Source organism: Dreissena polymorpha, chromosome 15 (genome assembly GCF_020536995.1).
Source record: "Dreissena polymorpha isolate Duluth1 chromosome 15, UMN_Dpol_1.0, whole genome shotgun sequence".
In the NCBI taxonomy this organism is placed as follows: domain Eukaryota; kingdom Metazoa; phylum Mollusca; class Bivalvia; order Myida; family Dreissenidae; genus Dreissena; species Dreissena polymorpha.
This window is the reverse complement of record NC_068369.1, coordinates 1146942-1159518: the sequence shown is the minus strand read 5'-3', so window position 1 is coordinate 1159518 and position 12577 is coordinate 1146942. Positions and strand designations below refer to the sequence as shown.

General features: G+C 33.6%; 1 long non-coding RNA gene across 1 annotated transcript; it reads right to left on the bottom strand.

Annotated features, from left to right (window-relative positions):
• Positions 1-552: 552 nt before the first annotated feature.
• On the bottom strand, positions 553-3231 carry LOC127860838 (uncharacterized). The gene is made up of 2 exons (XR_008039935.1): positions 3051-3231; positions 553-1298 (listed from the first exon to the last, which is right to left on the bottom strand). It is a non-coding gene; the product is annotated as an uncharacterized LOC127860838 (long non-coding RNA).
• Between the last annotated feature and the right edge of the window lie 9346 nt (positions 3232-12577).

The following is a 12577-nucleotide window of genomic DNA, read 5'->3' as shown; positions in this document are numbered from 1 at the left end:
CCATTAACATTTTTTGAGCTTCGGTAGACTTTATTTTTTACACCCAACGAAGAGCGATTTTATCATTGGGTATATTAAACGCCATTGAACTGTCAACCATTATTGTTCAGTTCAAATATAAAGGAAGAAGTTCCAACAATATAACCGCAAAACTTGTCGTTTGGAACTTCCATTGCATATAGAGCACAACTTATAAAATATAAGTACGTCATGGACAACTGTTTACGTCGTATGTTGCGTGTATGGATTACATTCCAATGCAAGAACATCAAATTGTCTGGTTCATTTGTCAATGTCTTATCCGTTAATGTCATGAAAATTATTCCCCCTCTGGAGATAGAGCATGGTTTTGATTTCAATTACTAATCTTCTAATTGACGTCCTTGGAATGTTCTTATTCCGACAGTGAGTCCAATTCATATTTATTTCATGTCTGAGTATTAACAATGGATTTCATATTTAATTATTCGCCGATTTAGTTATCAATCCTATATAAAAAATGCAAGCAACAGATTAAAAAAAAAAAAAAACTACAACGCATAAACACAGCTGTAATAAATATAAATGGAATTTATTTTCATAAATTAAAGACAAAACACACGATGAACACTGTAAGGTAAGCTAAACTTTTTGAAGGAAAACAATGCTGGACAATTAAAGGAAGATCATAAACCTCAGTGTCCTCTGACGTAACCATAGGTCCGAGGTAAGTGCAAGGCGATGAAATCATTTTTATGTTGATTACACAATTTGCGAACTGATCGGCGTTGGTTGTTTTTTTGTTTATACCAAAATGCCGAATTATTTAAATAACAATATAAGCGTTAAATGCTTGTGCATAGTTTATCAACATTTTTATAAAAATCTATTTAAATCCTGATTAGTTGATATTGTTTTATATTCGCGCAGCATTATATGATTGCTGTGTTTCCTTTTTATCAAATATTAACATTTTAAACAAAAGCATTGTCGATAGAGTAACAACCATCGCAGTAAATGTCACTGTAATATTTCGCTAAAATATTTAACGTTAATAATTGCAACGGCTGAAGCATTTGACGTAGATTCCAGCGCATCGACTGAGGCAGTTAGTGAAGTTTTCCAGGTCTTCCATGGGTCTCTGATCGCCGTACAACCACTTGCACTGAATGTCACAGTACTCGACGTCCGAGTCGCAGACGTCAAGGCATGACAGGCCGCCAGGGCGCGCGCGGGTTTTTGGCAAGCGTGAAAATGCCTGGCAATACGCAACCAGCAGTATTGTTGATAACACGATGATGACTGACCGTATCATTTTGCTGAAAATGTAGATGTTTATATGTTTAGTGAAATAATATATATTTGTAAAAAAATAATCACATTTGGTAATAAATTATCACTATTCTTTGGCATGAATTGGTAGCAATGGAACAAAAAAATGCATATAATTCAACCGAATCTAATTTTCTTGAATCATGTCGTGATATCATCTATTTGCAACATCTTTTGACAGTCTATGGCGCGTTTCAGATTTCGTTTTCTACGAAAATTCGTCAAGAACATGCAACGTTACTGAACTTAAAATGAACAAAAATGAACACTACTCTTTAAGGTCGTGTTAGAAGTAGATAAGACTAATAAAAAGGCTGCATAATTATTTTTTATGCTGGATTCGTGTAAAAGAAGTGCCTTCAAAGTCACGTGAACTATTTTATTAACAGTTTTCGTATTTTTTGCAGACGTTAATATGAACCAATATGTCCGTTGTCTGAGACCACTTTGAGATGGCATTGAGTAAAGAGCAAGTCATTGATCCTTTCAAATGGCTTACAAAATTATTTCAATCCCAATTGAAAAAAAAACAACAACAAACAAACACTCGTCAATAGTAATTTTGTTGTCGTTAATGCCATGGTACGCAAGTCCATTAAATAGACTATAAATTATTTATTTTTTCATTGAGGAAACGCCAGTCAATTAACTCGTATTCAACGAATCGACTGACCGAAATCGTTACCATATTCAACCCAGTAGTTGACGAACGTTGTAAAGTAATCCTTATGACATTATTCATGCAAGAGTATTTCTCATTTTTATAATATGTGAAGGTTGAACATCTGTCTTCAGCGGCACCATTATTTACCAGACACGGTTCTACATTTATTTTTTAAATGTTGACGTTCAAATATTTGTCTAATTATGTTTTCTTCGTTTTCAATTTTGATTGAAACATTGCATACGACATTAATATCACATGGAAAGAAAACTGGTATTATGGGAAATTCTGATATAAGTCCTGACTAAGAAATTTTTGAAAATATTGGTTCATTAATTGATCATTAATAGAAATCGGTAAAATAGTAATGCGTTTGTAACTCTTTTCCACGATACTTTGGAAGATACGTGAAGTACTAAACAAATGTAAAATCAATTCATTCATATGTCATTCATAATTATTACAGCCAGCGTGGCGCGCAGTTGTATTGCATTGTCTTTTTCAGGTAGATTTGTTAATAAACATGTCTTTGTTAAGTACGAAAATCGGTGAGCTAGTTTCTCTAACAGCGACACACAAGAGTTAGAAGGTAGCATATATCATAAGTAAGACTTTCAAGTCCAACGCTAACAAAACGCATCATTAACAAGATAAATTGATGCCATGCCGAACATGTATATGAAAAACAATAAACGAGACAGCACGGTCCGTTATTATAAAACCGTGTAAGATATAACGATGATTATGTTTCATCACAACAATGCCGGGTGTAATTTTCAGCCATTTTATAGTTTTCTATTAAATTATTGGTAGCTTGACTCACCGTAATACCATTCAAGTAAACATATACATATAATCTAATTATTAATGTACGTTATCTATTTTGTTTTGGTTAATTAATTTTTTTTACAAATATTAAATTCTTCAATAATAATAATCTAGAACTGGAAGCGAGGGTTTTTTGAGTATGTTTTCATTTTTATTTTAACGAAGTTAAAATAATAATAATAATTTAGTATGTGAATCAAACTTTTTTTAATACTTCATATTACATTAATGAACTACTAAAACTAACCTTATATTTAGTTCCGCTGTTTAACAGAACGCTCGACGTCTCAACACTCCGTTACTTCGATTCCAATACTATACCAGGACAAACCCAGCTCCACGTGTTTTATATACCCATTTTGTGACGTGCGATGAACCACTCCCGATACCGCAACGAGAGATGGGTACACTTGCAACGGCACGTGACGAGAATCCATTGAATAAGTTTTCCATATCCGCTCTGAAACGCGAGAGCCAATGTCCAGTTAACATGCTCTTCTTATATCTTAAACAAATATCAATCACTCGATGCTTGTTTGCAAACCAGTTTTCCATATGGGCATTTATCAACATCCATTATATGGCTGAGATTCCGAGTGCACTCCAATAACTTAATGGAATGCGTTGTTATTTGACAAAAATAGTACTCGACTCGGCACGATATTAAAAGCATAACATGAATTATCGCATGTATTAAAGTATCAGATTTTACTGGCATTTTAGATTATGCAGATGCTCACATAAACAACATTAAAATTGATGCATCGCATTGGCAAATGCATGCTTTATATCAAAACTCATACCGTTGAGTGGCTTTCTTTTCTGTCTGTCAGGCTGAATAAAGGCGGACTAAAATGTGCCACTAACATTTTAAAAATGTTGAATAAATGAGTTAAACAGCTTTTTTGTCAATAGTAATATGTAAAAAATTAATGTGCGAAGAACTACGTGAATGCGTTAACTGCTAATACGGAAAGAACAAATTAGAACAAACACACACGCATGAAATAAATAAAGGACAAGGGGCATTAAAGTAGAAAGAAAATAAGGTTTTTGCGCGGAGAAATAGAACACAAACGAAATGAAGACACACATTTCATATTAAAGAAGAAAGTTAAAAAAACTTGTGGTTATGCGAAGAAATGTCAAGAATTTTCATACACGATCTTTATAATGACATAACAACAACGTTCTGACAATCATGTTTATTACCGTAACAACATATATTTCACATGGTGTTCTGAATAATAACATATATAATGTTACATGCTTTGATCATTGTTTTAATAGATTATGTTTTAACAATTAAATCAGTCAGAACATGGTTGATGCAATGAGTAGTCGGCAGTATTATTCAAGGGGTAAAATATAAATTTAAAGTGGCTCTCATGTATTTGTTGTGCAAAATATTAAAGAATACTAATTTATGGAAAACGTTTATCTTAATACTAATACCTTTAATTTTTTGATAGTGCAAGACGTTTCAGAAAAGCGTTGATTTTGAAATCGTGCCAGACGTTCCAGAAATCCCGTAAAGTATATCGAATGAAAATTGGGACAGGCATCGTACACAGATGTTATTAGTGAACATGATATAGAACATAAGTATAGCAAGTGTCGTCTAAAACGGCGCCTGTAAATAATAAGACTTTCGTACGAGAGATTGGAATTTTCTATAAAAAGGGCTGAAAGGAAACGGAAATAAATGCCGTGAACGGTCGCCTTAAAATCATTTTGATTTAATATTTACTAAGGATACTTTATACCTGATTGACATTTGCAATTATGAAAGCATGGACATCATCATACAAAAGTAGGCCACACTCACTAAAATAAAGACAATTACTCAGCTCTTTACGACTTGAAATAGGAAAACAATAATGTTGTAAATTGCAATGTCAATTTCATTAGAAATACCTTGGAAATTGCAATTTATTTCCTAACTATTAATATGAAAATAGAACTGCTAAAAGCCACTTTAGTCTCAGAGTCCATATTTGGCTAGTGAATTGTAAAAGATGCTACATATCTGGCTAATGGGTATTGATAGAAATTTCAAACAAATAGTGTTGTTTAATGGAACATTGTTATCTGCAATTTTTAAATGTTAAATATGGAAAGATAATATTCAATAACAATTTAAAAACATTCGAAAATGGTACCATACCTTTTTAAAACACATTTTTTTAAAGGGTTTAAATGTTTCCGTTTAATTTACTCACTGTTTTTTTAATAGAAGACGCCATTTTAAAGTATCGGTGTCGAACAATATGGAAAGACAATCTCTATAATATAATTTAGTCGACTTCTTAAGGGGTGTTGCTGCAGTTTTGCTGATTTTTTTCCACCAAATAGATTTTGTTCAAAATTTATATTCAAGTACTATATACAAATACTATATGAAAAATGAAATAAAAATATAGGGTCACCGGCCTTGTTTTGATTGTATTCACCATTTTTTAACATGTACGTTTTCATTTAAACTGGAAAATCTCTTATTGCCTCAAACCAATTTATATCCTATGAAATATAGATATTATATAAGCTGAGATACACAAAATACCATTTAATTAAACAAAACAATGCAAATAAAATGGAGAACACAAGTAACCTTAAAAAAATAATATTTAGTTTAATTTTTATGTCACCCCAAAAAACATCAATTTTTTACTATTTTTAACACCAAAATGTAATTAAAAAAAATTCTGTCTAATAGAATTCTGCAAACTGCTCAAATATGTTAATCTACGTGTAATCATCATAAAACACAAATAAAAAAATGGGGTCACCGCACTTTTAACCGATATTTTTTGTTTTAACTACCCCTATCGTCTACGTCAAATTTTATAAAAATACATCAATTAGGCAAAACCCAAGTACCGGTACATAGATTGTAAGAAATATGCATAAACATTAGAAATTGTTTACAAACTTAACTGGGATCACAACAGCTTACCAAAAGACATTAATAAAAAACAATATTAAATCACAAACATAATACCATACAGTATCAAACTCGACCTTAATTAATAACTTACATGTACTTTTTTTTTGTTCACAGATTTCGGCTTGTTTTGAAGTTTGTGATTTAATGCTTTAAATTGATAAATTTAAACGACATGACTAAAAAGCTCCAGTACAAAACAAGAATGAACTTAAAGAAATAAAAAAAAAGTAAAAAAAAGTTCACCCCACCTGGGATCGAACCACTGGCAATTGAATTATGAACCAACTGGGTCATTTCTGATGATACTGATAACAAAAATATTGAGTTGTGATAATAGCATCATCGGTGTTGCTATTAATATATTCTCGGTTAAATAAACTGCCGCAACACCCCTTAAGCATAACGTTCAACTGTTATTTGGGCATTTGGGTAATATTTAAGAGACTGTGTCAAATGTTCAACCATGCATAATATAAAGTTACACCAAATGTTTTGAGGAAATGTGTTTATGCTCTCAGGTTGTTTTTTGTGCCATTCTGTGTTGTAAAAACGAAGAGTTTCGTGCTTAACTAATAGTTCTCCTTGCTAATTAAGTTGAAGTTCCAGTTTCGAGACAGGTTCGGATGACCACTAGTGCTAATGGGCTATCTTAAATAAAACGAGCTCCTATCACATTGGCACATACATTTATAACAGTAAAACAGTAAAAGGTTCAGTAACAAAGTGTTGTAACAAAATACTTGTTAGTAAAACAAGACACTTGCATACAATGTGACTTGCGGACGATATTGCATCACATACTTATGACATGACTTAATGGTATGCCATCCAGTACACCATAAAATGTCTTTTTTTCGTTTTGCCTATATCTATTACAGCTCAGTAAGCAACTCCTAAGTGCACTGCTAAGCATTGAGTAGGTTAACGTTATAAGAGTTCTCTGCACAATGTCAATAATAGTGTGCGAGTACATAAAGGTATGCCAGGCTCTTTATGTTTTAATGGACATAATACATATAAGAGGCCTTCTGAACAAAAATGAACGCAAAAGTCATCTAGTTAATGGTGGCATGAGGCTAGCAAAATGAATACAACGGTTCAGACATTGTATGCTTTGCAAAGACCATTTTATGCAACAAAAACTTTCAAAATTGTCTAATGGATTGGGGCACTCCTTGCAAGTTCAGATAAAATGCCAATCAGAAATTTCATAGAAACGGTAAGTTTAACATTTTGCGACGGTATTGCAAACAAAGGACGCATGGCAAAAGTTCACATTTTACTACGTTAGTATTTCTCAATTATCATGAATGTTTAGAATATTTAGGGCATGTATACTTACCTGAGTAAAAGGAATAATTACACAAAGATATATAAAGGCGCATAGCCACTGTATTTTTGCTGCATAAAGACTCGTATGAAAACTTAGTCCCACCTTTCACATACAATTATAAGAAATCATAATACATTTATTGAATCGTTTAAAAAACATATATACAATACCAAGAAATTATTTTTAATTCACGCGTCTGGTGGGAAAAAAAGTTCACTTCAATCAGAATTGGTATAGTGCCGTTATCAATAGTGTTTCTACGTAAAAAGCGAATATGCGTATATTTCGTTAACGATAACTTCTAATTTTTCTTTGAAGTGTCCAAGGACCATTTTTTTATAACTATAAAAAAACTTTATTTTTTCTGTACCATATTTGCCGTTACTATTCTCTTTTAATGATATTTATTTTAAAAAATACAAACGTAAAAACATCAGACAGTAGAGTTCAGTCTGGTCAAAAATAATTGTTCCTGTCTTTCTTAATGGATTTTATTTCATCATTTGGACAAATGTTTCCGATCCCAAGCAAGCAAGAGCACAACGTGCTCAACATTCAAAACACATTTATTGCCGTCAATTATTTGTGGGATTGAACGATGTTTGGTTTGTACCATTAAGAAGAAACTATCGTAATGAATACATTAAGTGCCTTGTTTGTATGTTACATTCTCCAATGACGCACTTTCTTTAGTTTCCAGCGGAAGTTTAATAGATACGTAATACTTCATAGGAGAATTCGTTGGCGAAAGTGGTGTCCAAACTATTGTCACAGTTGATATGGGTTTTAAATGCAGAATTAAAATTAAATGCACCAATTTACATTATGAATGTGTGTTGACATTTAACAATCGAACATGCTCACAATTATAAGTTATTTCATGTGGTCTTACATTTTTAGCCTTGTCGCTCATTTTGTTTCGAAATCTGCCTCTAGAATAGCTAGTGACCGATCAAAAAGTGCCCGTGGGTGTTAACGAATAACATATGAAAAAATGATACCTTCTTAGAATGTTTGTTAGCTTGCTATAAACAGGCTGCATTTCGATCAAAATACACACATAGCTTGTTAACCTTTGTCAAACTGTGATCGTTTAAAAAGTAATGCGAACGACATAAATCAATTTTAAAGTTTTAATAAATTGTTTACGTTTGTTGTTTTTATATGCCACTTTTTCTATGGACGATTCCGACTTATGAAAGAAAATAAATACAAATCTTAAGTTTTAAGTGTGAGTTATATCACGGCCGTTAATCACGGGCGCCAACTCTTTTTTTGCGATACATTTAACAATGAGCAAATATGCTACTTCCGAGGTGGCGCTAAGGACCGGATGTTTTCATGGTAAATTCAGCGAAGATTAATTTATCCACAAATGTACAGAACCATACAATCACAACCCATTTGGAAACGCGAGGAACTTCATAAGTTTTGACATGGTGGACTTTTCGAAAGGATATCGATGTTAATTTCCTGTATGACGAAAAAATAACCACCAAACACGCTCATGACATGAAACGATTGCGTTCAACATTTACTAGGTTCTGTATGCAGTAACACGTTGGCTTCTTGCTGATGATAAAGATTATTTTTTATTTTTTCAAAAGAGATGAAGCCGATGCAATGGAGGTGGCGATAATGACAGGAGGCGCCAATGCATATTATCAGCAGTTCTACTTGTCGTTGCCGTCCATATTTTTTTTGGTGGTATTCCAGGTTGACTGTCCGAGTTTTTGTCTTAATTCGATGATAGCGAACTATAATCGAAAAAGTAAAGACTACATAGTTATTAAGAAACATGTGTTGCAAATAGGTTTTGAAGATTTCTGTCATTGAATATACTATAAAACAGGAAATAAGATACCGAGTTATCCTATTTTATTAAATGTAAGTGTGGACAAACGACATATTTTAGCCTAATTAAGATTCGTACACATTTGCCTTTTAGTGATTAAGCGTTTGGATTTGGGGACAAATCTCATCGTTTCAAGCATAAGTAACATCTTTTGATTATTACGTGAATGACCTTACCTTATAAACAGATTTGTTGTAGAAGAACCATTTTAAGGATGTTGAAAATGTTGCTATTGGATTTCTTTCCTATTAAATATTTGGGGTTTATATCGTACTGTTTTATTCAGGTTGCTGCCATATTAATTGAGTTGGTTACTTGTATATTGACATATTAACCTATTGTTTCCTATAGAATGTGCTCATGTTCTGTACAGATTTTGGTTTGTTCATAAACGTTGGAAACTTAAAATAAATATGGAAAGGAAATATTGTCTATCAAATGTGTGTCATGTGAAGGTTCCTTGATCGTGCATTTGCACCACCTCCTGTCCTTAAAGCCACCTCATTGGCATTGGTTCCATCTCTTTTGAAACAATACAAAATAATCTATTAGATCAGCAAGAAGCCAATGCATTTGTGCATACAGCAACTAGTAAATGTTAAGCGCAATCGTTTGATGCCATTAGCGTGTAAATATGGTGGACATTTTCCCGTCACACAGGAAAACAACATCGATAACATTTCGAAAAGTCCACAATGACACAATTAATAAAGGTCTTCCCGTTTCCAAATGGGCTGTTATTGTATGTTTCTGTACAGTTGTGTGTGATTTAATCTTAGCTGAATCGCAATTCATTGCCCATCCTTTAAAATAATGCGAAATATTTGAAAACGCATTTAAATCTATTCACATCCAGGCCTAAGCGCCACCTTGTAGCACTGGCTGCTTTATTAATGCATCGCAAAAAAGGTGGCGCCCGTGCTTAACGCCCCTGCAAATGTACGGAAACAGCCTGCACTATCAATAATACTATTTCACTCTCGATATATCCATCGCTTAAACAACCTATAAGGTATCAAGTTGTTCATACCGTAAATAGACACGAATTATGGACGCCTTATTATGACACCCAGTATTTGGACAGGTTAAGCCGTATTGTCCACTCTAGCATCTGCCACCGTTATAAGACATGCCAATAGCTAGCATCGGTTTACCGCTAGATCCTTCTGGATCAGTTTGCGGAGTGACGTGATGGTAGGAACGAAGAACAAAAGGTGCAATAGTTCAACGGCAGTATGATTTTTCTCATAGGCGGTGTGAACTTTAGCGGCAAATGAATTTTCATTGTTTATAGATCTTTTTAAGAAAATGTCATAGCTAAGCGACCTTTAATAGATGTGATAACATATCGCTTAATGAAGTGTTTATCCTTATGTGCTTGCAAACCGAGCAATCAGAAGCATACAGTGTGTTGAAAGATTGCTTTGTATCATAAGGAAACTTCTTATCTTACTGCATTATTCGAAGAAAGTTGACAAAAATAATATTTCTATTCGACAGTCATGCTAAGCATGTCCGAAACAACGTGGGATTTATCAACTGGACATTGTGATAAGCATCGTAGAAAGTTGCCGTGTGATTGGTGACTATGGTATGAAACACTCGCAGCACACGTTGACCTCATTGTTTAAATAATTTAATTTCGCCACGTGGACTCGTACAAGAACGCATCTATTACCGTGTAATAAATTTGTCTTCGATTGTTCGTGTTTTGCGCTTGTATTTGCACTGCATATTATTTTAACGCGAATATTTGTACTGTATTCCTTGAGCAACTTATTAGAAATTTTCATACCAATATATACAATGATGCTTGTACTGAACATGGACATTTTTGCAACTGTCGAGCGGTTTAATATCCCCATAAACTATCTATATGACGTAATAATGTGATTTTTAATTCTGGTACATTAAAATTATATATTAATTTTATGGTCAAACAATATCAGTAAAATAATGGAAGAATTTTGTATCGTAAAATCTGACGTAACTTTCGTCTTTCGCTACACACACTGGCGTATTAATAATTTGTAAAACAGTAATGTAAATTTATATTCAACTGCCATATTCAAAAATGATATCTTGACACCCCATATATGTCAAGGTATATAGGATGTCATGCGTTGATATATAGATGTTGTCAATTTACTGTAAAATTAATTAGTATAAGTCATGCACCTGTTATATGAAAAAAAAGGAAGCAGCTTTTGGAGAGGGAGAAGATTTTACTGTTTTAGTTACAGATCCGCCCGTATGGCTCTCCCGTTAAAATGGTATTTTTTGTCATTTTTTTCGAAATTACCCCATTTATGCCTACGTCTGGAAAAAAGGCATTGGCAAACAGCGTTGACCCAGATGAGACGCCGCATGATGCGGCGTCTAATCGGGGTCTGCGCTGTTTGCTTAAAGGAATTTCTGTAAGATATATTTTAAATATAGAAATTAGTATACTAGACATCTCTCATTTTGGAAATAAAATGATCCAATTTAGAAGGATGGGAGAGTCCACTAGGCATAAATGGGTTAACAATTGATTTGAATTTATTTTGAAAGTCAGCGGAATTAACATATAAATCTGTATATCGTGGCATCTGTGCCGAAGCCATGCTCCTCCGTATGGGGATGGTGCCGCGAGTCAAAATTAAGCTTCCGCGAGATAGATTCGCTGAGGATCAACTCAGTGTCATTTAAGGCCTTAATATTATGACTTAAACCAAAAAAGTTAACATTTCAATCGAATTAAATCGTAAAGGCGCTTCGAAGTCATAGGCAATTATAGCATGTCTGTCTCTAAATGACCGCATAAAAACGGTGTCACATAAAGGTCGCCGTTGAAGCATCAACTTATGATAATGTATGCCTTATTGACACTCGTACTCTGAAATACGTGCATATCTTCGTAAATCTGTCTGCAACAAAGAATGGCAAGTTTAGACATGCAACACTTTAGGCCGAGATCCTATTATGTGCCATATGTTGCTAATTGTTATGCCAAAGTCATTAGGAACTCATGGCATATTGTTCTAAATTTGCTCACGTTAGGGTCGACAATGGAATAATAAAATCCACTTCATCCTCTTGATTATTGGCATGTGAATGGGGTGTACTATATCTGGATAAAAGGTAGCGATAAAAGATAAAAAACAATCCAAAATAAAGCGTGTTGTATTGTTACTTGGAACATTTTTATTCAACAGAGCTACTTTCTATTTATGCCCAATCTAAATGCTACAAGTAAACCTAAATTGAACAACGTGATTTTACAAAAAAAAATTCTTTCAAATACAAACTTTAAAAGCATTAACAAATTATTTAATGATTCTTATTTGAAGCTGCAATGTTCTACTTTAAAAATCAATCTACAAGGGAGAGGCTCGCTTGGGGAAAACGGGGTTTAATGCATGCGCTTAACGTTTTGCCTCAGATTAGCCGGTGCAGTGCACACAGGCTAATAACAGACAACACTTTCCGCTGTTATGGAATGTTTCGTTAAAAAGAAATCTCTTCTCAACTTACAAACGTTCTAGGCGGAAAGTGTCGTAATTATTAGCCTTTTCGGACTACACAGGCTACGATGGGACGATACTTTACGCGCGTGCATTTAACCCCGTTTTCCCAGAACGAGGCTCATATTTAACA